Raw genomic sequence first — 21,398 nt, 5'->3', positions numbered from 1 at the left:
TCGAGCCCTCAATGCTATGTCAGTTAACGCACACACTAAGGCGTGGATTTGAACTCCCGAAGCTGAGTACACAATCTGTTATCAGCAAAGTACTGCAACGACACTGTTAAGCACGGTATGTGATGCAACTTCAAGGAAAACAATTCATGTTTCCTTGATGTTAGCTCTCTGTGGCATGGCAACGGTGGTTCAGTGGTAGAATGCTCGCCTGCCACGCGGGCGGCCCGGATTGGATTCCCGGCAGTTGCATATTTATTTTCAACTTCATATTATTATTTTTTAATCTCCTCCTAATGCTCCTTGCTTTAATTATTTATTTTTCTTAATACGAATGTAATACAAGGTTGGCATTTCTTTCGGTCACCTTCTAAACGCTTCACCACAGGGGCACCATGACACTGCCCTGCACTGCACTGGATCGAACTCGCACCCACTGGGCGCAACTATTCACGATCTACCGCCACTTCCACGAAAATTGCAGTGTTACGACGGCTGGAGCGGTGTAGCCTTAATCTCGGGTGGTCGACTGAGTTGAGGTGTGTTCGATCCCCACAACAGCATTACACAAAGTAAATTTCCGTGCTTGCCGCCTCTGTGGTGTAGTGGTTAGCGTGATTAGCTGCCACCCCCGGAGGTCCGGGTTCGATTCCCGGCTCTGCCACGTAATTTGAAACGTGGTACGAGGGCTGGAACGGGGTCCACTCAGCCTCGGGAGGTCAACTGAGTAGAGGCGGGTTCGATTCCCACCTCAGCCATCCTCGAAGTGGTTTTCCGTGGTTTCCCACTTCACCTCCAGGCAAATGCCGGGATGGTACCTATCTTAAGGCCACGGCCGCTTCCTTCCCTCATCCTTGCCTATCCCTTCCAATCTTCCCATCCCCCTACTAGGCCCCTGTTCACTATAGCAGGTGAGGCCGCCTGGGCGAGGTACTGGTCATACTCCCCAGTTGTATCCCGACCAAGAGTCTGAAGCTCCAGGACACTGCCCTTGAGGCGGTATAGGTGGGATCCCTCGCTCAGTCCGAGGGAAAAGCCGACCCTGGAGGGTAAACAGATGATGATGATGATGATGAAATTTCCGTGCTTACACACTTCTTCTAAATTCAAATGCCCTGATAGTACCTAAATGAAGGCCTCGGCCACTTCGTTCCCTCATCCGTGCCCATCCCCTCCAATCATCCCATACACCATAAGGCACGTGTACAGCAATGACCGTAAGGCCACCTGGGCGGAGCACAGTTAATTCTTCCCAGTTTCGTCACCCTAACCAAGGTGCCACGATCCAGGTCATTAACGTTGAGTCTGTAGAGTGAGAACCTTCAATGAGTCCGAGGTAGAAGCGATCTATGGACGGTAAACAGGCTAAGAAAGAAAGAAAGAAACTAAGGAGGAAATAATCGTTTAACGCGCTGCCAGAATATCCCTACGGCAGATGTATAAAATATATGATTACATTCTGCTATGCCAATACAATGCACCACCTAAATTGAGGGTTGAAATCTAGCATCTTAACGTCTGAGGAACTCACTGTCTTTGTGGTTCCGTAAGCCCATAACTCTAGTTTTGCAGGCATTCGAGCCAATCTTCTCCAAAATTCAAGCTGCGAGACGCTTACTCCCTTAGCAAGACAGTGAGCCAGCTAGTGATTTAGGGGGATACAAGTAGTCTAAAAATTCTCCAAATTGCTAGAAAACTATATGAATCTAACTCCTTGAGATACAGACGAGCATAACAAAATCTGAGCGTTAATAATTTGTCCTAAATGAGCACTGTATCAGAATTCAGTAATTACAATTGACAAAAGCTGTTCGCTTGCCGTGACCAGGATTCGAACCTGGGTTATTGCGGCCACAACGCAACGTAATAACCACTGGACGATCACGGCTACGGTAAAAACACTTTTTTTGCTGTTAGTCTTACCTAATATAAGCGGTTTGTTTGCTCCACATAGCAGTGCCGGTTGATTCTGTAGAGGCAGCAGACGGCCCCTACTTCCCTTACCGTATGATTTGTCCCATGCTCTGATACTTTACTGCGTAACGACTATGGCTTTGGCGACATTTAATGTGCAAGAATACCTGGCGACATTACTACGGTCCTCTTTACAAGGAACTAATGCCTAAAACTTCTAGCCCTCAATGCTATTTCAGTTAACGCACACACTAAAGCGTGGATTTGAACTCCCGAAGCTGAGTACACAATCTGTTATCAGCAAAGTACTGCAACGTCACTGTTAAGCACGGTATATGATGCAACTTCAAGGAAAACACGTCATGTTTACTTGGTGTTAACTGTCCGTGACATGGCAACGGTGGTTCAGTGGTAGAATGCTAGCCTGCCACGCGGGCGGCCCGGGATCGATTCCCGGCCGCTGCGTGTTTATATTCAACTTCATATTATTATTTTTCAATCTCCTCCTAATGCTCCTTGCTTTAATTATTTATTTTTCTTAAAAAGAATGTCCTACAAGGTCGGCATTTCGCTCGGTCACCTTCTAAACGCTTCACCACAGAGGCACCCTGACACTGTCCTGCACTGCACTGGATCGACCTTGCACCCCCCGGGCGCAACTATTCACGATCTACCGCCACTTCCACGAAAATCGCAGTGTTACGACGGCTGGAGCGGTGTACCCTTATTCTCGGGTGGTCGACTGAGTTGAGGTGTGTTCGATCCCCACAACAGCATTGCACAAAGTAAATTTCCGTGCTTACATACTTCTTCTAAATTCAAATGCCCTGATAGTACCTAAATGAAGGCCTCGGCCACTTCGTTCCCTTATCCGTGCCCATCCCTTCCGATCATACCATACACCATAAGGCACGTGTACAGCAATGACCGTAAGGCCACCTGGGCGGAGCACAGTTAATTCTTCCCAGTTTCGTCACCCTAACCAAGGTGCCACGATCCAGGTCATTATCGTTGAGTCTGTAGAGTGAGAACCTTCAATGAGTCCGAGGGAGAAGCGATCCATGGACGGTAAACAGGCTAAGAAAGAAACTATGAAAGAAATAATCGTTTAACGCGCTGCCAGAGTATCCCTACGGCAGATGTATAAAATATATGGTTACATTCTGCTATGCCACCATAATGCACCACCTAAATTGAGAGTTGAAATCTAGCATCTTAACGTCTGAGGAACTCACTGTCTTTGTGGTTCCGTAAGCCCATAACTCTAGTTTTGCAGGCATTCGAGCCAATCTTCTCCAAAATTCAGGCTGCGAGACGCTTACTCCCTTAGCAAGACAGTGAGCCAGCTAGTGATTTAGGGGGATACAAGTAGTCTACAAATTCTCCAAATTGCTAGAAACCTATATGAATCTAACTCCTTGAGATACAGACGAGCATAACAAAATCTGAGCTTAATAATTTCTCCTAAATGAGCACTGTATCAGAATTCCGTAATTACAATTGACAAAATCTATTCGCTTGCCGTGACCAGGATTCGAACCAGAGTTATTGCGGCCACAACGCAATGTCCTAACCACTAGACGATCACGGCTACGGTACACACATTTTTTGCTTGCTCGTCTTACCTAATATTTGCGGACTGTTTGCTCCACATAGCAATGCCGGTCGATTCTGTAGAGGCAGCAGACGGCCCCAACTTCCCTTACCGTATGACTTGTCCCATGCTCTGATACTTTACTGCGTAACGACTATGCCTTTGGCGACATTTCATGTGCAAGAATAACCGGCGACGTTACTACGGTCCTCGTTACAAGGAACTAATGCCTTAAACTTCGAGCCCTCAATGCTATTTTACTTAAGGTACACACTAAAGCGTGGATTCGAACTCCCGAAGCTGAGTACTCAATCTGTTATCAGCAAAGTAATGCAACGTCACTGTTAAGCACGGAATGAGATGCAACTTCAAGGAAAACACGTCATGTTTCCTTGATGTTAGCTATCGGTGACATGGCAACGGTGGTTCAGTGGTAGAATATTCGCCTGCCACGCGGGCAGCCCGGGTTCGATTCCCGGCCGTTGCATAATTATTTTCAACTTCATATTATTATTTCAGTGTTACGACGGCTGGAGCGGTGTACCCTTAATATCGGGTGGTCGACTGAGTTGAGGTGTGTTCGATCCCCACAATAGCATTACACAAAGTAAATTTCCGTGCTTACACATTTCTTCTAAATTCAAATGCCCTGATAGTACCTAAATGAAGGCCTCGGCCACTTCGTTCCCTCATCCGTGCCCATCCCTTCCAATCATCCCATACACCATATGGCACGTGTACAGCAATGACCGTAAGGCCACCTGGGCGGAGCACAGTTAATTCTTCCCAGTTTCGTCACCCTAACCAAGGTGCCACCATCAAGGTCATTATCGTAGAGTCTGTAGAGTGAGAACCTTCAATGAGTCCGAGGGAGAAGCGATCTATGGACGGTAAACAGGCTAAGAAAGAAAGAAAGAAACTAAGGAGGAAATAATCGTTTAACGCGCTGCCAGAGTATCCCTACGGCAGATGCATAAAATACATGATTACATTCTGCTATGCTACCAGAATGCACCACCTAAATTGAGGGTTGAAATCTAGCATCTTAACGTCTGAGGAACTCACTGTCTTTGTGGTTCTCTAAGCCCGTAACTCTAGTTTTGCAGGCATTCGAGCCAATATTCTCCAAAATTCAAGCTGCGAGACGCTTACTCCCATAGCATGACAGTGAGCCAGCTAGTGATTTAGGGGGATACAAGTAGTCTACAAATTCTCCAAATTGCTAGTAACCTACATGAATCTAACTCCTTGAGATACAGACGAATATAACAAAATCTGAGCGTTAATAATTTGTCCTAAATGAGCACTGTATCAGAATTCAGTAATTACAATTGACAATATCTGTTCGCTTGCCGTGACCAGGATTCGAACCTGGGTTATTGCGGCCACAACGCAATGCCCTAACCACTAGACGATCACGGCTACGGTAAAGAAATTTTTCTGCGGTTAGTCTTACCTAATATAAGCGGTTTGTTTGCTCCACATAGCAGTCCCGGTGGATTCTGTAGAGGCAGCAGACGGCCCCTACTTCCCTTACCGTATGATTTGTCCCATGCTCTGACACTTTACTGCGTGACGACTATGGCTTTGGCGACATTTGATGTGCAAGAATACACGGCGACGTTACTACGGTCCTCTTTTCAAGGAACTAATGCCTAAAACTTCGAGCCCTCAATGCTATTTCAGTTAACGCACACACTCAAGCGTGGATTTGAACTCCCGAAGCTGAGTACACAATCTGTTATCAGCAAAGTACTATAACGTCACTGTTAAGCACGGTATGTGATGCAACTTCAAGGAAAACACGTCATGTTTACTTGATGTTAGCTATCCGAGACATGGCAACGGTGGTTCAGTGGTAGAATGCTAGCCTGCCACGCGTGCGGCCCTTGTTCTATTCCCGGCGGTTCCATATTTATTTTCAACTTGATATCATTATTTTTCAATCTCCTCCTAATGCTCCTTGCTTTAATTATTTGTTTTTCTTAATACGAAATTCTTACAAGGTTGGCATTTCGCTCGGTCACCTTCTAAACGCTTCACCACAGAGGCACCATGACACTGCCCTGCACTGCACTGGATCGACCTCGCACACCCCGGGCGCAACTATTCACGATCAACCGCCACTTCCACGAAAATTGCAGTGTTACGAGGGCTGGAGCGGTGTACCCTTAATCTCGTGTGGTCGACTGAGTTGAGGTGTGTTCGATCCCCACAACAGCATTACACAAAGTAAATTTCCGTGCTTACACACTTCTTCTAAATTCAAATGCCCTGATAGTACCTAAATGAAGGCCTCGGCCACTTCGTTCCCTCATCCGTGCCCATCCCTTCCAATCATCCCATACACCATAAGGCACGTGTACAGCAATGACCGTAAGGCCACCTGGGCGGAGCACAGTTAATTCTTCCCAGTTTCGTCACCCTAACCAGGGTGCCACGATCCAGGTCATTATCGTTGAGTCTGTAGAGTGAGAACCTTCAATGAGTCCGAGGGAGAAGCGATCTATGGACGGTAACAGGCTAAGAAAGAAAGAAAGAAACTAAGGAGGAAATAATCGTTTAACGCGCTGCCAGAGTAGGCCTACCCTACGGCAGATGTATAAAATATATGATTACATTCTGCAATGTCACCACAATGCACCACCTAAGTTGAGGGTTGAAATCTAGCATCTTAACGTCTGAGGAACTCACTGTCTTTGTGGTTCCGTAAGCCCATAGCTCTAGTTTTGCAGGCATTCGGGCCAATCTTCTCCAGTGCAGTGCCGGTGGATTCTGTAGAGGCAGCAGACGGCCCCTACTTCCCTTACCGTATGATTTGTCCCATGCTCTGATACTTTACTGCGTAACGACTATGGCTTTGGCGACATTTAATGTGCAAGAATACCTGGCGACGTTACTACGTTCCTCTTTACAAGGAACTAATGCCTAAAACTTCGAGCCCTGAATGCTATTTCAGTTATCGCACACAGTAAAGCGTGGATTTGAACTCCCGAAGCTGAGTACACAATCTGTTATCAGCAAAGTACTGCAACGTCACTGTTAAGCACGGTATGTGATGCAACTTCAAGGAAAACACGTCATGTTTACTTGGTGTTAGCTATCCGTGACATGGCAACGGTGGATCAGTGGTAGAATGCTAGCCTGCCACGCGGGCGGCCCGGGTACGATTCCCGGCCGTTGCATTTTTATTTTCAACTTCATATTATTATTTTTCAACCTCCTCCTAATGCCCCTTGCTTTAATTATTTATTTTTCTTAATACGAATGTCCTACAAGGTTGGCATTTCGCTCGGTCACCTTCTAAACGCTTCACCACAGAGGCACCCTGACACTGCCCTGTACTGCACTGGATCTACCTCGCACCGCCCGGGCGCAACTATTCACGATCTACCGCCACTTCCACGAAAATTGCAGTGTTACGACGGCTGGAGCGGTGTACCCTTAATCTCGGGTGGTCGACTGAGTTGAGGTGTGTTCGATCCCCACAACAGCATTACACAAAGTAAATTTCCGTGCTTACACACTTCTTCTAAATTCAAATGCCCTGATAGTACCTAAATGAAGGCCTCGGCCACTTCGTTCCCTCATCCGTGCCCATCCCTTCCAATCATTCCATACACCATAAGGCACGTGTACAGAAATGACCGTAAGGCCACCTTGGCGGAGCACAGTTAATTCTTCCCAGTTTCGTCACCCTAAGCAAGGTGCCACGATCCAGGTCATAATCGTTGTGTCTGTAGAGTGAGAACCTTCAATGAGTCCGAGGGAGAAGCGATCTATGGACGGTAAACAGGCTAAGAAGGAAAGAAACTAAGAAGGAAATAATCGTTTAACGCGCTGCCAGAATATCCATACGGCACCTGTATAAAATATATGATTACATTCTTCAATGCCACCACAATGCACCACTTAAATTGCGGGTTGAAATCTAGCATCTTAACGTCTGAGGAATTCACTGTCTTTGTGGTTCCGTAAGCCCATAACTCTAGTTTTGCAGGCATTCGAGCCAATATTCACCAAAATTCAAGCTCCGAGACGCTTACTCCATTAGCAAGACAATGAGCCAGCTAGTGAGATAGGGGGATACAAGTAGTCTACAAATCCTCCAAATTGCTAGAAACCTACATGAATCTAGCTCCTTGAGACAGACGAATATAACAAAATCTGAGCGTTAATAATTTGTTCTAAATGAGCACTGTATCAGAATTCAGTAATTACAATTGACAAATTCGGTTCGCTTGCCGTGACCAGGATTCGAACCTGGGTTATTGCGGCCACAACGCAATGTCCTAACCACTAGACGATCACGGTACGGTAAACACATTTTTTTTGCTGTTAGTCTTACCTAATATAAGCGGTTTGTTTGCTCCACATAGCAGTGCCGGTGGATTCTGTAGAGGCAGCAGACGGCCCTTACTTCCCTTACCGTATGATTTGTCCCATGCTCTGATACCGCCACTTCCACGAAAATTGCAGTGTTACGACGGCTGGAGCGGTGTACCCTTAATCTCGGGTGGTCGACTGAGTTGAGGTGTGTTCGATCCCCACAACAGCATTGCACAAAGTAAATTTCCGTGCTTACACACTTCTTCTAAATTCAAATGCCCTGATAGTACCTAAATGAAGGCTTCGGCCACTTCGTTCCCTCATCCGTGCCCATCCCTTCCAATCATTCCATACACCATCAGGCACGTGTACAGCAATGACCGTAAGGCTACCTGGGCGGAGCACAGATAATTCTTCCCAGTTTCGTCACCCTAACCAAGGTGCCACGATCCAGGTCATTATCGGTGAGTCTGTAGAGTGAGAACCTTCAATGAGTCCGAGGGAGAAGCGATCTATTGACGGTAAAAAGGCTAAGAAGGAAAGAAGGAAACTAAGGAGGAAATAATCGTTTAACGCGCTGCCAGAGTATCCCTACGGCAGATGTATAAAATATATGATTACATTCTGCTATGCAACCACAATGCACCACCTAAATTGAGGGTTGAGATCTAGCATCTTAACGTCTGAGGAACTCACTGTCTTTGTGGTTCCGTAAGCCCATAGGTCTAGTATTTCAGGCATTCGGGCCAATGTTCTCCAGTGCAGTGCCGGTGGATTCTGTAGAGGCAGCAGACGGCCCCTACTTCCCTTACCGTATGATTTGTCCCATGCTCTGATACTTTACTGCGTAACGACTATGGCTTTGGCGACATTTAATGTGCAAGAATACCCGGCGACGTTACTACGGTCCTCTTTACAAGGAACTAATGCCTAAAACTTCGAGCCCTCAATGCTATTTCAGTTAACGCACACACCAAAGCGTGGATTTGAACTCCCGAAGCTGAGTACACAATCTGTTATCAGCAAAGTACTGCAACGTCACTGTTAAGCACCGTATGTGATGCTACTTCAAGGAAAACACGTCATGTTTCCTTGATGTTAGCCATCCGTGACATGGCAACGGTGGTTCAGTGGTAGAATGCTCGCCTGCCACGCGGGCGGCCCGGGTTCGATTCCCGGTCGTTGCATATTTATTTTCAACTACTTTTTATTTTTCAATCTCCTCCTAATGCTCCTTGCTTTAATTATTTATTTTTCTTAATACGAATGTCCTGAAAGGTTGGCCTTTCGCGCGGTCAGCTTCTAAACGCTTTACCACAGAGGCACCATGACACTGACCTTAAGGCGGTAGATCGTGATTAGTTGCGCCCGGGAGGCGCGAGGTCGATCCACCGCCACTTCCACGAAAATTGCAGTGTTACGAGGGCTGGAGCGGGGTAACCTTAACCTCGGGTGGTCGACTGAGTTGAGGTGTGTTCGATCCCCACAACAGCATTCCACAAAGTATCTTTCCGTTGTAACACAGTTCTTCTAAATTCAAAAGGCGTGATAGTACCTAACTTAAGGCCTCGGCAACTTCGTTCCCTCATCCGTGCCCATCCCTCTCAATCATCCCTTACACCATAAGGCACCTGTACAGCAATGAACGTAAGGCCACCTGGGCGAAGCACAGTAAATTCTTCCAAGTTTTGTCACCCTAACCAAGGTGCCACGATCCAGGGCATTATCGTTGAGTTTGTAGAGTGCGAACCCTCAATGAGTTCGAGGGAGAAGCGATCCTTGGACGGTAAACTGGCTAAGAAAGAAAGAAAGAGTAAGGGGCCCATTCACAGTCGAGCCGGTTGGCGAGCCCGTCCATGTATAAAATCCACACCCCGAACCCGACTGGCTTGACGGTGACCATACACTGGCGAACCCGTTGGCGGACCAGTCCGCCAGTCTGTATTGCAAATAGTATGTGCATTGAGTAGATTTGTTATAGAGAAAGTGGTTCGAATCCCACTGTCGGCAGCCCTGAAGATGGTTTTCCCTTGGTTTTCCATTTTCACACGAGGCAAATGCTGGGACTGTACCTTAATTAAGGCCACGGCCGCTTCCTTCCAACTCCTAGGCCTTTCCTATCCCATCGTCGCCATAAGACCTATCTGTGTCGGTGCGACGTAAAGCCACTAGCAAAAAAGTGTTTTTGTTATGGCCCAACGAAAACATTCCAAAGTGGCTGTAGCTGTTACAGAATTTGTGCAATGATGTAAAGAAAAAGGAACGTGTGTGAATGAAGGAATGGTTGAGAGATAAACCAGGATTTTCACACGTCAGCCTATTAAGAACTCTGTGCGTACAAGAGCCTGCAGATTATAAGAACTTTCTGCGTATGGATAGCGACAGTTTTTGCGAAAAATTGTTGGAGTTGATTCGGCCAAACATAGAGAAACAGGAGACACACATGAGAGATACCATCTGTGCTGAGGAGAGTTTAATTGTAACTGTACCGGGCGGTACACCTCCACGCCGCTTATTTAAAATTTGCGCCAGTTGAAACTCCTCTGCTGGAGGAAGTCTGAACTTTATCTACGGTATTAATTTTCTACTTTCTCAGAAGATGTCGCTACCTGGAAATTTTGGAGTTTTTGAACTGTGTCATTTTCGACGTATTTTTGTTTTGCTTGTAGTAAGAAGTGTGAACTTTCTCTTCTAGAGGACACTACTGAAGATCAACAATAGTGCACCCTAGTGCGGAGTGAAAGAACTGTTTTTTTGGAGAAAATTTAATTTCAAAAGTTTGTTCTTTGCTAAATTTCTTTCAGTCATTGTTTAAGTTGGCAATATTAACCCTTTCTTTCCCCTTGTTTTGAATTTAGCCAATCCCGAATTTCTTAAATTAATTTTCCACCAATGATGTGTTTCTTCTTCATCTTGTGTAGGGGTTTTCTTTAACCACCAATAAAAGATTGTGGGCGGGGGTTTTCCTTCCTAAAACGCCTCGAACTTTCCGCGAGAGTATATAAACTGCTGATTTTAGGGTCTCTGCTCCACTTCTGTTCCATCTTTTCGTGTGTAAGGTACATAGCAGGGGGCGGGAAGCGCCTCTTTCTTCGGCGGCAGTCAACAACCACGTAATGGCCGATTAATTACTTCTTTTCTTGCTTGCTCAGCAGTTTAACTCTCGGTACGGGTCCGAAGTTTTTCCATTATGTAACCTTCCTTAAAATGTAAAGAAACTTGTATCTATTTTATCTTTTAAACTACATATTGGGATAGAGGGTGCTAACCCTCTCGAGCTCCCACTCATATTGTTTTGAGGTGAACTTATTTTCTCAACCTATTCTTCCTTAACATTATGTAAATTTGTTTCTTTCTAAAGTCACCTCTTTAGTATGGGATTAGCCCTTGCATCAGTGGCCTAGAGCCAAATTAGGTTTTGAAACAAATACATTAGGAGTGCAGATCGCCTCCTCTCAAATTGTTATTTTAGAGGTCATGTAATTATCCTTTTATCGCTTAATAGACCTCAGTAGGTTGGGTATTTTACCCCTGTGCTTACGTCCTTAGAGGACAGCTTGAAAGTAGAGTTAGGTGTGGCCTTGTGATAGGCTTAAAACTTTGAGAGCGGATCGCTCTTTTGCAATTTGTTTCTGCGTGCCTCTAGGAGGTATTACTGTGTAATTCGGAGCAAGTGCTCCTGGGCATGATTGGGGTTTTCTGCACCTTTGCTAAACCTTATGTACATGTAAATTCGGGTTAACCGCTCGAGAATTGGAAGTTCGGGGCCCGAAGCCCAAAACCTGTAAATACTATTGTTGCTCTTTGTTGTCTTGCTACTCTGTACCTGCCATTCTTGTTATTTCTGAGTTTGAAAAGAAAATATAACCTTGTTAAATTTTAAATTAATTTTAATTTCGTAGCTTGAGACCCGTTCACACCCGCACCTTCTTTCACCTCTAACTACCGCAAAAACACGGTAACAAGTGGTAGCAGAGCGTGGTTGAATGGGTCTCAATTTAGCCCCTTTTGACGGCTAAACATTGTTTTGTTCCGAACTCTAACCATTTTCTCAGTTGCTGGAATTTTTTGAGTTTTTCAAAATTGTTCCGTCATCATGCCCGGCCCTCACGATGTTCTCAATCTTAACTATTTGCGCAAAGAGGAGTTGATCTATGAGTTAACTATCAGAAATGTGCAATCTGGAGGCACGGTTGCAGTAGACACAAATAAGCTTAGAGAGTCCCTTGATTTGCCCATTTCCATCCCCACCTTGGGAGAGAAAGAAATTGACGACTCTCTTTCCACGATCGTCGAGAATATTACTGGGCTAGCATCTGTAGTTAGTTTTTTTGATGAAAATGATCCTTCTCCTAATCAAATTAAGCGTGTGCAAGCCAGGCTGTTTCATTTTTCAAATAGAGTTAACGATCTGTTGTCTCTAAAGTTGAATGACGTACAGAAGAAGGAAGCTAGTACGCTGCTTGAAAAGATTTCTGAATTATCTACCAAGGTCACTCAATTGTTAACTGGGGAGGTTCCTCCCAAAAGCGATCTACCCACCACAGTGAATGTAGGTAGCGAGGAAGAGCCTCCTAAGGGAGAAGTAAATAGGAAAACCATCGCTGCTCAAACAACCTCTGCCCCATTGGACGAGTCTGAACGCCGTAACTCATTAAATAATGTACGTTCTGAATTAAGTTCCTTGCCACTGAAACCTTTACCTACTATGTCACCCGGGTTCAGCAGTTTGCCTCATCCATTGGCAATGTTGCTCAGAGGTATCTCTAAGTTTTCCGTTAATACCACCAGTGAAGTAATTTCCTTTTTAAGATTTTTAGTTGAATTTCAGGATCATGCCCTTGTGTTTTCTCTTTCTCCATGTCAAATTTTGCAAATTATCTATCCCTATGCAATTGGCAGTCTCTCTGACAAAATAGTAAGAGCCATTGCCGAGCAATCATCTATTGAGGATTTCCACGCCCACATGCTAGCTAACTTCATCCCGGCTAGGGCCAGGTCCTCCCTTATTCAGAAGTACTATTATAGTGTACAGCGTTTGGATGAAAACTTGGCAGACTTTATCCAAGATATTAAAATCTATACTAGGGTGTTTGCTCTTCATTTTCCTGAAGACCAGATTGTACAGGCTATTGTAGAAGGAATTTCACCATCCTATAGGTCATATTTGTGTTTCGCGGCGTGCCCGCAAACCTTCTCGGAACTTGAAGCATTGGCCGTTTCAGCGGAAGGGGTTAGATACGCCGATTCCTTGCGTGTCGCGAAAGAACCCCCACCTTCCTTTAGTAATACTCGGCCTCCACCTAGCCGATCAGTCACTCCTCGTAAATGTTACGCTTGCGGGTCGCCTGACCATCTGCGGAACAAGTGTCCATTGATCAAATCTAGTAGGGCAAATAATGGAGCTGGTTCATCACAAGGCTGTTTTAAATGTGGGGCTTTCTCACATATCACCAAGAATTGCCCAAATTCAAATAGCACCCCTTCCTGCTCAACTTCTGGTGTAAATTCCACCAATGCCAATAATAAAAAATGACTAGTGGCTTCGGCTGAGTCGACTAATCCTTCTTCCCGAGGCTCAGCCCCTGGTAAACAGGTCGAAAATTCAGGGAACGATCAGTCTTCAAATTCATCTTTTGAATGCCCTAAGGAGTGTCTTAGGATTGCGGCGGATACCCCCGCACCGGTCCCCTTTCTCAAAATTGAGGTAAATAACGAACCTATAACAGCTCTATTAGATTCAGGCAGTGTTTGTTCCATTATTTCGGCCGAATGGTATGCAAAATTGAAATCTGTTTGTAAACTACCTGACTATGACTCATCTCCTGTTCAATATGTTTCGGCTAATTCATCCCCATTAGAAATTCTAGGTTCTTTACAGGTCAAAATTCGTATTTTTAAATTTACATGGAAAATCAAATTGTTTGTGGCCAAGCATTTGTCTTGCCCCATTATATTGGGAGCTGACTTCATTTCCTACACTGGTCTTGTGCTCGATCTCCAGAGTAGGTCGTGCTCTTTCAAATTTGCGTTTAATTGTAAAATCCCATTATTGAAATGTAATTCTGTATCATGTTCATCTATTTCGCCTACCCAGGATGAGATGTTGTTAGACCTTAGACATCTACCTGAGGAGCAGGCTGATAGTATTCGTAAGTTGTGTCAGTCGTTTCCAGAGGTGTTCTCTGATACTCTTGGTGTTACTGACCTTATCGAATACAAAATTGAGGTCACGGATTCGATTCCTGTCCGTTTTCCACCTTATAGGCTATCTCCACCTAAAATGAAGGCATTGAAAGAAATCATCGATCAAATGTTGAAGGATGGTATTATTAGGCCCTCTAAGTCGGCGTATTCTTCGCCTATTTTTCTAGTCCCGAAACCCCAAGGAGGCTTCAGGCCTGTCATTGATTATAGGGCTCTCAATCGGAAGGTGGTGTTGCAATCTGTGCCCCTTCCTGACCTTCATTCTTGTTTTTCATGGTTCCGTAAGGCCAAGTTCTTCACTATCATGGACTTGAATCAGGCCTATAATCAAATTCCCCTTGCCGAAGAGTCTAAACATCTTACAGCGTTTGCCACGGACTGGAACTTATACGAATACAACCGCGTGCCTTTCGTGCTCCCCACGGGAGCAGCTGTACTCACTAGGCTGCTAGATAGGATCTTCTCGGACATCAAATTTGAGTACTTGTACCACTACTTGGATGATGTCGTCGTATTTTCAGAGACTTTTGAAGAACATCTAGATCATCTGCGAGAAGTTCTCGATCGCCTTCGTAAAGCTGGGTTAACTGTCAAGTTGTCCAAGGTTGCCTTTGCTAAGCCCTCTATGTCATTCCTAGGGCATATTGTGTCACCTGATGGTGTAGCAGTCGATCATTCGAGAACACGGGCCATCCGTGATTTTAAACCACCTAAGGACATCAAAGGTATCGCCAGGTTCATTGGAATGGTGAATTTCTTCAGGAAGTTCATTCCTAACTTTGCTAATAGAGCGGCGCCCTTGAACCTTCTTCGTAGGAAAGGCATCAAATTCGAGTGGGGACCTTCTCAACAAGCCGCTTTTGAAGATCTTAAATTAGCTCTCTGTAATGCCCCTGTCCTTGCTATGCCTGATTTCTCAAAGAAATTCATTGTCCAAACCGACGCGTCGTCGTCAGCAGTAGCTGCAGTCCTTCTTCAAGAGACTGAACTAGGGAGGCGACCCATCGCCTATGCATCTAGGACCTTGTCGGCTCAAGAAGCCAAGTATTCTATCTATGAGCTCGAAGGTTTGGCAGTCTTATTTGCCTTAGAAAAGTTCCGTCTCTATCTTGAACATGTCAAATTCGACCTGGAGACAGATAATCAAGCCTTAAGCTGGGTCTTAGGTAGGCCGCGTCGTACTGGTCGTATAGCCCGTTGGGCCATCCGTATTTCTGCCTTCCAATTCAATGTCCGGCATATCAGAGGTACCGAAAATGTTGTTGCTGATGGACTCAGCCGTATGTTTTCCAACGACGTCGAGACCCATGAACCGGTCGACAGTTCATCACCTTCCGAGTCCATACTATCTGACGTTAATGCCATCTTAACAGATGCTCCCATGCTCTTTAGGGATATCGAGAAATACCAACGTGAAGATCCGACGCTGGCTCCGATAATGGAAACCCTTTCTTCTGGGGAACATGTGGTCCCTTATGTTCTGAGGAATGGTGTTTTATGTTGCCCATCGAGGCATGATAAGATGATGAAAGTTGTCGTTCCAGCTGTTCTTGTACCTATGATCTTCAAGTATTAGCATGAGACCCCATTAGGAGGGCATCTTGGTATCTTTAAAACTCGTGAGAAGATTCGTGAAATGTTCATCTGGAAAGGTATGGACGTTGAAATCCGTGAACTAGTGAAGGCGTGTAAATCCTGTTTGCTTAGTAAACCAACCATGTCCACCAAGGTAGGCCTTTTGTCTTCTCATCAAGCGTCGTGCCCCATGGAACGCCTGTATATTGATTATGTAGGACCCTTCCCCCAGTCTAAGGGAAATGCTAACAAGTTTATCTTTGTATGCGTAGATGGCTTTACTAGATTTTCCTGGTTATTTCCGACTAAGCTGGCTACCGCTCAGTCCACCATTACTTGCCTAAATTCTATTTTTGCTTCTTTTGGTCCGTGCCAATATATTGTGTCTGATAATGCTAAGGCGTTCACATCAAATCTTTTTCGTAAATTCTGTTTTGACTTGTCCATCTCTCATGTAACTACTTCTGCTTATTACCCTCAACCATCTCTGGCTGAACGGGTTAATCGTAATCTCAGGTCCACGCTTATTGCCTATCATCATGAAGATCATTCCAGGTGGGACACGTCCCTGCATTGGTTAGCTTTTGCTTTGAATTCGGCGGTTCATGAATCTCACAAGTTTACTCCAGCTTCTTTGATGTTCAAGTTCGTTCCCAACACGCCGCTCTCTAACCTCTGGTCTCTGAGTGACATTCTACCCGAGACAATAGATCCGGATAATATTAAAGATATTTGGAAGAAGGCTAAAGCCAATCTTAAAGTGTCTCATGAAAAGGTTAGGGAAAGATATGATCGTGGACGGAGACCCACCCATTTGAAGGTAGGTGATCAGGTGATGGTCAAGAATTTTGTTCCCGCGGGCAAGCTTGCCCCCAGATTTCATGGGCCGTGTATCATTCTAGATTTCCTTACGCCGGTCACATTATTATTAAGCAATCCAGCCACCGAGAGGATATTTAGGGTTCACTTGTCGCAGGTGAAACCTGTATAATTTCTGTGCTAACTTGCCTCATATTATCTTGAAAGAAATCGGAAGGTTATATATTTTTTTCTCTTTCTCTGAGAAGTTTCACCTTTAAGGCTTTCTGCCCCTTCTATAATCTTTTGTTTTATATGTCAGCATTTTTGTAAACCTCCCCCGATCAGCTGAACTGCCATCCTGTCCTTGCCACGGCCATTACCACGCTCCCGTCTCCTGCTCCACTACACACAGTGGCTCGCATCTGAAATGAATTTCTGCACGCCGCTGGCCCCTCAACCTCTCCACAAAGCCTGTGCCCTCAAAAAATGATGATGGTCCAACAATTCTGCCGCCTAGCTTTAATGTTTCAGTGCCCCCGCAGCCGCGCGGCGCCGTGCTGCGACTGGGATAGAGGAAGGGCCCCCTCTTCCCCAGCGAGGGCGACATGTGCACGGCGAGCCGGAGCCCTCCTCCCGGCCAAGGCTGATGTGCGGCGCACGACCTGCTACTGGCCCGCAGCCTGTATATGTTCACCGCGGGCGCGGCGTGCTTCAACACCTCTACTCCTCTCATAGTGCGGGCGAGCGGTATCTCAGGGTACTTGAGGGGTCCGAGCGACCTCCTCTGGACACAAGCTGCAGCGGCCGGTCTGGCCATCCAATTTAATTAACTACATGGACAATTACTATCAGCAATTACTATACCTGAGAATTCAACAACAATATCTGGTGGACTTAGAAAATTTTTCCTCAACTTTAAAGCTAAAGTTTTCCTTCTCAATTCAACCTTCTACAAACATTAAGACAGTACTTCCGCTGTTACTACAAGAAATTTTGAAACTGAATCAAACTAAATTTCAGCCATTTCGATAAATGCTTCTGCAATCAATCTTCATATCCACATCATAACTTGGACCTTGTTTTCAAACAAATTTCATGTGTCACCCCTGGAGGAACCTTTGGGGGGGGTGGGAGGTCTGTACCGGGCGGTACACCTCCACGCCGCTTATTTAAAATTTGCGCCAGTTGAAACTCCTCTGCTGGAGGAAGTCTGAACTTTATCTACGGTATTTATTTTCTACTTTCTCAGAAGATGTCACTACCTGGAAATTTTGGAGTTTTTGAACTGTGTCATTTTCGACGTATTTTTGTTTTGCTTGTAGTAAGAAGTGTGAACTTTCTCTTCTAGAGGACACTACTGAAGATCAACAATAGTGCACCCTAGTGCGGAGTGAAAGAACTGTTTTTTTGGAGAAAATTTAATTTCAAAAGTTTGTTCTTTGCTAAATTTCTTTCAGTCATTGTTTAAGTTGGCAATATTAACCCTTTCTTTCCCCTTGTTTTGAATTTAGCCAATCCCGAATTTCTTAAATTAATTTTCCACCAATGATGTGTTTCTTCTTCATCTTGTGTAGGGGTTTTCTTTAACCACCAATAAAAGATTGTGGGCGGGTGTTTTCCTTCCTAAAACGCCTCGAACTTTCCGCGAGAGTATATAAACTGCTGATTTTAGGGTCTCTGCGCCACTTCTGTTCCATCTTTTCGTGTGTAAAGTACATAGCAGGGGGCGGGAAGCGCCTCTTTCTTCGGCGGCAGTCAACAACCACGTAATGGCCGATTAATTACTTCTTTTCTTGCTTGCTCAGCAGTTTAACTCTCGGGGCGGGTCCGAAGTTTTTCCATTATGTAACCTTCCTTAAAATGTAAAGAAACTTGTATCTATTCTATCTTTTAAACTACATATTGGGATAGAGAGTGCTTAACCCTCTCGAGCTCCCACTCATATTGTTTTGAGGTGAACTTATTTTCTCAACCTATTCTTCCTTAACATTATGTAAATTTGTTTCTTTCTAAAGTCACCTCTTTAGTATGGGATTAGCCCTTGCATCAGTGGCCTAGAGCCAAATTAGGTTTTGAAACAAATACATTAGGAGTGCAGATCGCCTCCTCTCAAATTGTTATTTTAGAGGTCATGTAATTATCCTTTTATCGCTTAATAGACCTCAGTAGGTTGGGTATTTTACCCCTGTGCTTACGTCCTTAGAGGACAGCTTGAAAGTAGAGTTAGGTGTGGCCTTGTGATAGGCTTAAAATTTTGAGAGCGGATCGCTCTTTTGCAATTTGTTTCTGCGTGCCTCTAGGAGGTATTACTGTGTAATTCGGAGCAAGTGCTCCTGGGCATCATTGGGGTTTTCTGCCCCTTTGCTAAACCTTATGTACATGTAAATTCGGGCTAACCGCTCGAGAATTGGAAGTTCGGGGCCCGAAGCCCAAAACCTGTAAATACTATTGTTACTCTTTGTTGCCTTGCTACTCTGTACCTGCCATTCTTGTTATTTCTGAGTTTGAAAAGAAAATATAACCTTGTTAAATTTTAAATTAATTTTAATTTCGTAGCTTGAGACCCGTTCGCACCCGCACCTTCTTTCACTTCTAACTACCGCAAAAACACGGTAACAGTAACATTGCGATTTTTAGCGACAGCGAGAAGCTATGAAGACCTGAAATTTTGCAGTGTAATATCTCCTCAGCTACTTGGAAAAATCATTCCTGAGACGTCTTGGGCAATCTTCGATACGTTGCAGTCGGAATATTTGCACGTAAGTGGGCCTACGCAATTTTGATTGTGATGTATTATAAGATCGTTTTTATAAAACAAACGTAATATTCTTTTGAAAGTGATTAGTTTGGGAAATGCTATTTCACTACTAATTATGAAATACAGAAAATGCCACTCCTGTAGTAATGTAATCGTAATCGTAATCTTTATTTTTCTACCAGATCTACAGCAATGAAGCCTTATTGATCCTTTACGGAAGAAAAATAATAATGCCTAGCCTAGTCTGCTTAAGTTGCTGTACACATATCATAAAGCTCGTATAGTAAAAATAACTAACACACAAAAAAAAAAGTTACTGGAAATGATAATAATCAATTGTCAATAAGTCACTGTTGTCTTTTCATATATAAACCAAACCACAAAAAATCTCAATATTGCTGTTAAGAACAGGGATAAAACGAAAACTGGTAGTATTGAAAATAATAATAATCAAATGTCAATGCTTCACTGATGTCTTTTCAGATATCAACGATCTCAATATTGCTATTGATAAAAAGGGATAAAACGAAAACTAATATAACTACTGCTATAAGGTAATTCCATCTATTTGACAATATGGCAATACTAGTAATGGGAAACTAAAACTGGCAACATATAACTGGGCAGAGTACAATGCTGTGTCGTGCTGAATCAGCACTTAGGCCACAGAGTATATCGCTTCCGGCCGGGATCTCATTCAGCGCATTCTCTCTTGAACACTGACCTTTCTTATATTCTACTTATGTTGCACACCTGACTACGTGTTACCTCCACTGTAATGCCTGAGTGCCATTTACTACACCTTAAGATTCTCTACTGGTAATCACACTTCAGCATCTAGTATTTCACTATATTAGTTACCTTTAAAGCCCAAGCAATTCGTCAACTAAGATGAAACCATATTAACTCACATATCACTAGGCTACTAGAGCCCCAGCTCATATTCCAACCATCTCCATATATTCCCTTTCTCCTTAGCACCTGTCCTAGTTACACACACTCTCTTCCTCATTCACTACACACTTCACCATCTGGTATCATGCCTCTTCAGACCCACTTGTCATTTAACCGCTCTTGTCATGGCTATGTATAACATGCACACACTCCACTATTCTCCAGAACGCAGCAATTTACTTCCAACTACAGATTACCTTTTTTAATTCTTGTCACTATGCCTTCGTCTTCTCTGTTCTTTTTGCCCCATATCTCTCTTAGGCTCAAACTTCTCCCTTTCACTAGGGCACCTCTTGCTTCTTCTTCCTGACTCCCAGTCGTATTTTCGCTTCGTTTGCGTGCTTTTGTTACATCCTGCGTTTCTACTCCCACAATCGCTCCCTGTTTTCTTCTTTCTTCTTTCCCACTGGCCTCCGTTCTGGACTCCTTCAATATTGCCCTGGTCTCCCTTATTTCCCTCCTCATCGCTGCTAATACCTCCCTGTTCGCTACTTCGAATACTTCAGCTATCGCATCCATCCCTTCCTTTCTTTCTTGCTGCGAGCTTGGATCCGGTGCTTTATTGTCCTTGGTTCTTTCTTTACCTCCATGTCCGTCTTCGCCCACTTTACTGTCTCTGGTCTGTCTTACTTCCACACTTTTCCCCACTACCATTTCGTCTTTGCTGTCATTTTCCATCTCTCGTAATTTCTTCGCAGTCCACACTCTGGTCCATATACCGTTAGTCACAACTAATTTTTGACCCTTAATATAGGCTCTCAACCCTTGTAATTTAGCCCTGGCCAAATGTTTCTTCAGTGTGTTAATGTTCTTTACTCCTTCTCTGCCAATGTCTTCTTTGATCCAAATTTTTGTGCTACGTATGTTGTCTGCACCTTTTAACACTGCTTCCGCCATCAAGGTGGAAAACAGTTTCAGTTTTATCGGTCTGTCGCCCCTTTTTTTGCCTATCCTTTCCACATCATCAATGTCAACTTCGCTAAAGTTAATTCTCATCATTTTCTGGATAATCTCCACTACTTTGTATGTTGTCAGTACTTTATCTTCTGCTTTATCTTCCGGTACTCCATATATAAATAGGTGTTTCTTCCTCCGTTCTCGGTTACAGTCTTCAATTTCCGATCGCAGCTTCACCACCTCTCTTTCCATCTCCCTTATTATTGTCTTGAGTGTTATAATCTCTCTCTCGTTGGATTCCACTTTGCTCATTATCTCGTCTGTTTTTCCCTGTATCCACCGTCGTATATGCTCAAATTCCTTCATTTGCTC

At 44.3% G+C, this 21,398-nt stretch overlaps 7 non-coding genes across 7 annotated transcripts; 3 read left to right on the top strand and 4 right to left on the bottom strand.

Annotated features, from left to right (window-relative positions):
- Positions 1 to 1,813: 1,813 nt before the first annotated feature.
- TRNAH-GUG (transfer RNA histidin (anticodon GUG)) lies at positions 1,814 to 1,885 on the bottom strand. The gene has a single exon. It is a non-coding gene; the product is annotated as a tRNA-His (tRNA).
- Positions 1,886 to 2,305: 420 nt separating this feature from the next.
- On the top strand, positions 2,306 to 2,376 carry TRNAG-GCC (transfer RNA glycine (anticodon GCC)). The gene has a single exon. It is a non-coding gene; the product is annotated as a tRNA-Gly (tRNA).
- A 1,054-nt stretch (positions 2,377 to 3,430) lies between these two features.
- On the bottom strand, positions 3,431 to 3,502 carry TRNAH-GUG (transfer RNA histidin (anticodon GUG)). The gene has a single exon. It is a non-coding gene; the product is annotated as a tRNA-His (tRNA).
- Positions 3,503 to 3,921: 419 nt separating this feature from the next.
- Positions 3,922 to 3,992, top strand: TRNAG-GCC (transfer RNA glycine (anticodon GCC)). Its single transcript has one exon. It is a non-coding gene; the product is annotated as a tRNA-Gly (tRNA).
- Positions 3,993 to 4,855: 863 nt separating this feature from the next.
- On the bottom strand, positions 4,856 to 4,927 carry TRNAH-GUG (transfer RNA histidin (anticodon GUG)). Its single transcript has one exon. It is a non-coding gene; the product is annotated as a tRNA-His (tRNA).
- Positions 4,928 to 7,747: 2,820 nt separating this feature from the next.
- On the bottom strand, positions 7,748 to 7,819 carry TRNAH-GUG (transfer RNA histidin (anticodon GUG)). The gene has a single exon. It is a non-coding gene; the product is annotated as a tRNA-His (tRNA).
- Positions 7,820 to 8,950: 1,131 nt separating this feature from the next.
- Positions 8,951 to 9,021, top strand: TRNAG-GCC (transfer RNA glycine (anticodon GCC)). The gene has a single exon. It is a non-coding gene; the product is annotated as a tRNA-Gly (tRNA).
- The last annotated feature ends 12,377 nt before the right edge of the window (positions 9,022 to 21,398 follow it).

Source organism: Anabrus simplex, chromosome 1 (genome assembly GCF_040414725.1).
Source record: "Anabrus simplex isolate iqAnaSimp1 chromosome 1, ASM4041472v1, whole genome shotgun sequence".
Classification (NCBI taxonomy): domain Eukaryota; kingdom Metazoa; phylum Arthropoda; class Insecta; order Orthoptera; family Tettigoniidae; genus Anabrus; species Anabrus simplex.
Note: the sequence above shows the minus strand (reverse complement) of the source record. Positions and strands in the feature narration are given on the sequence as shown.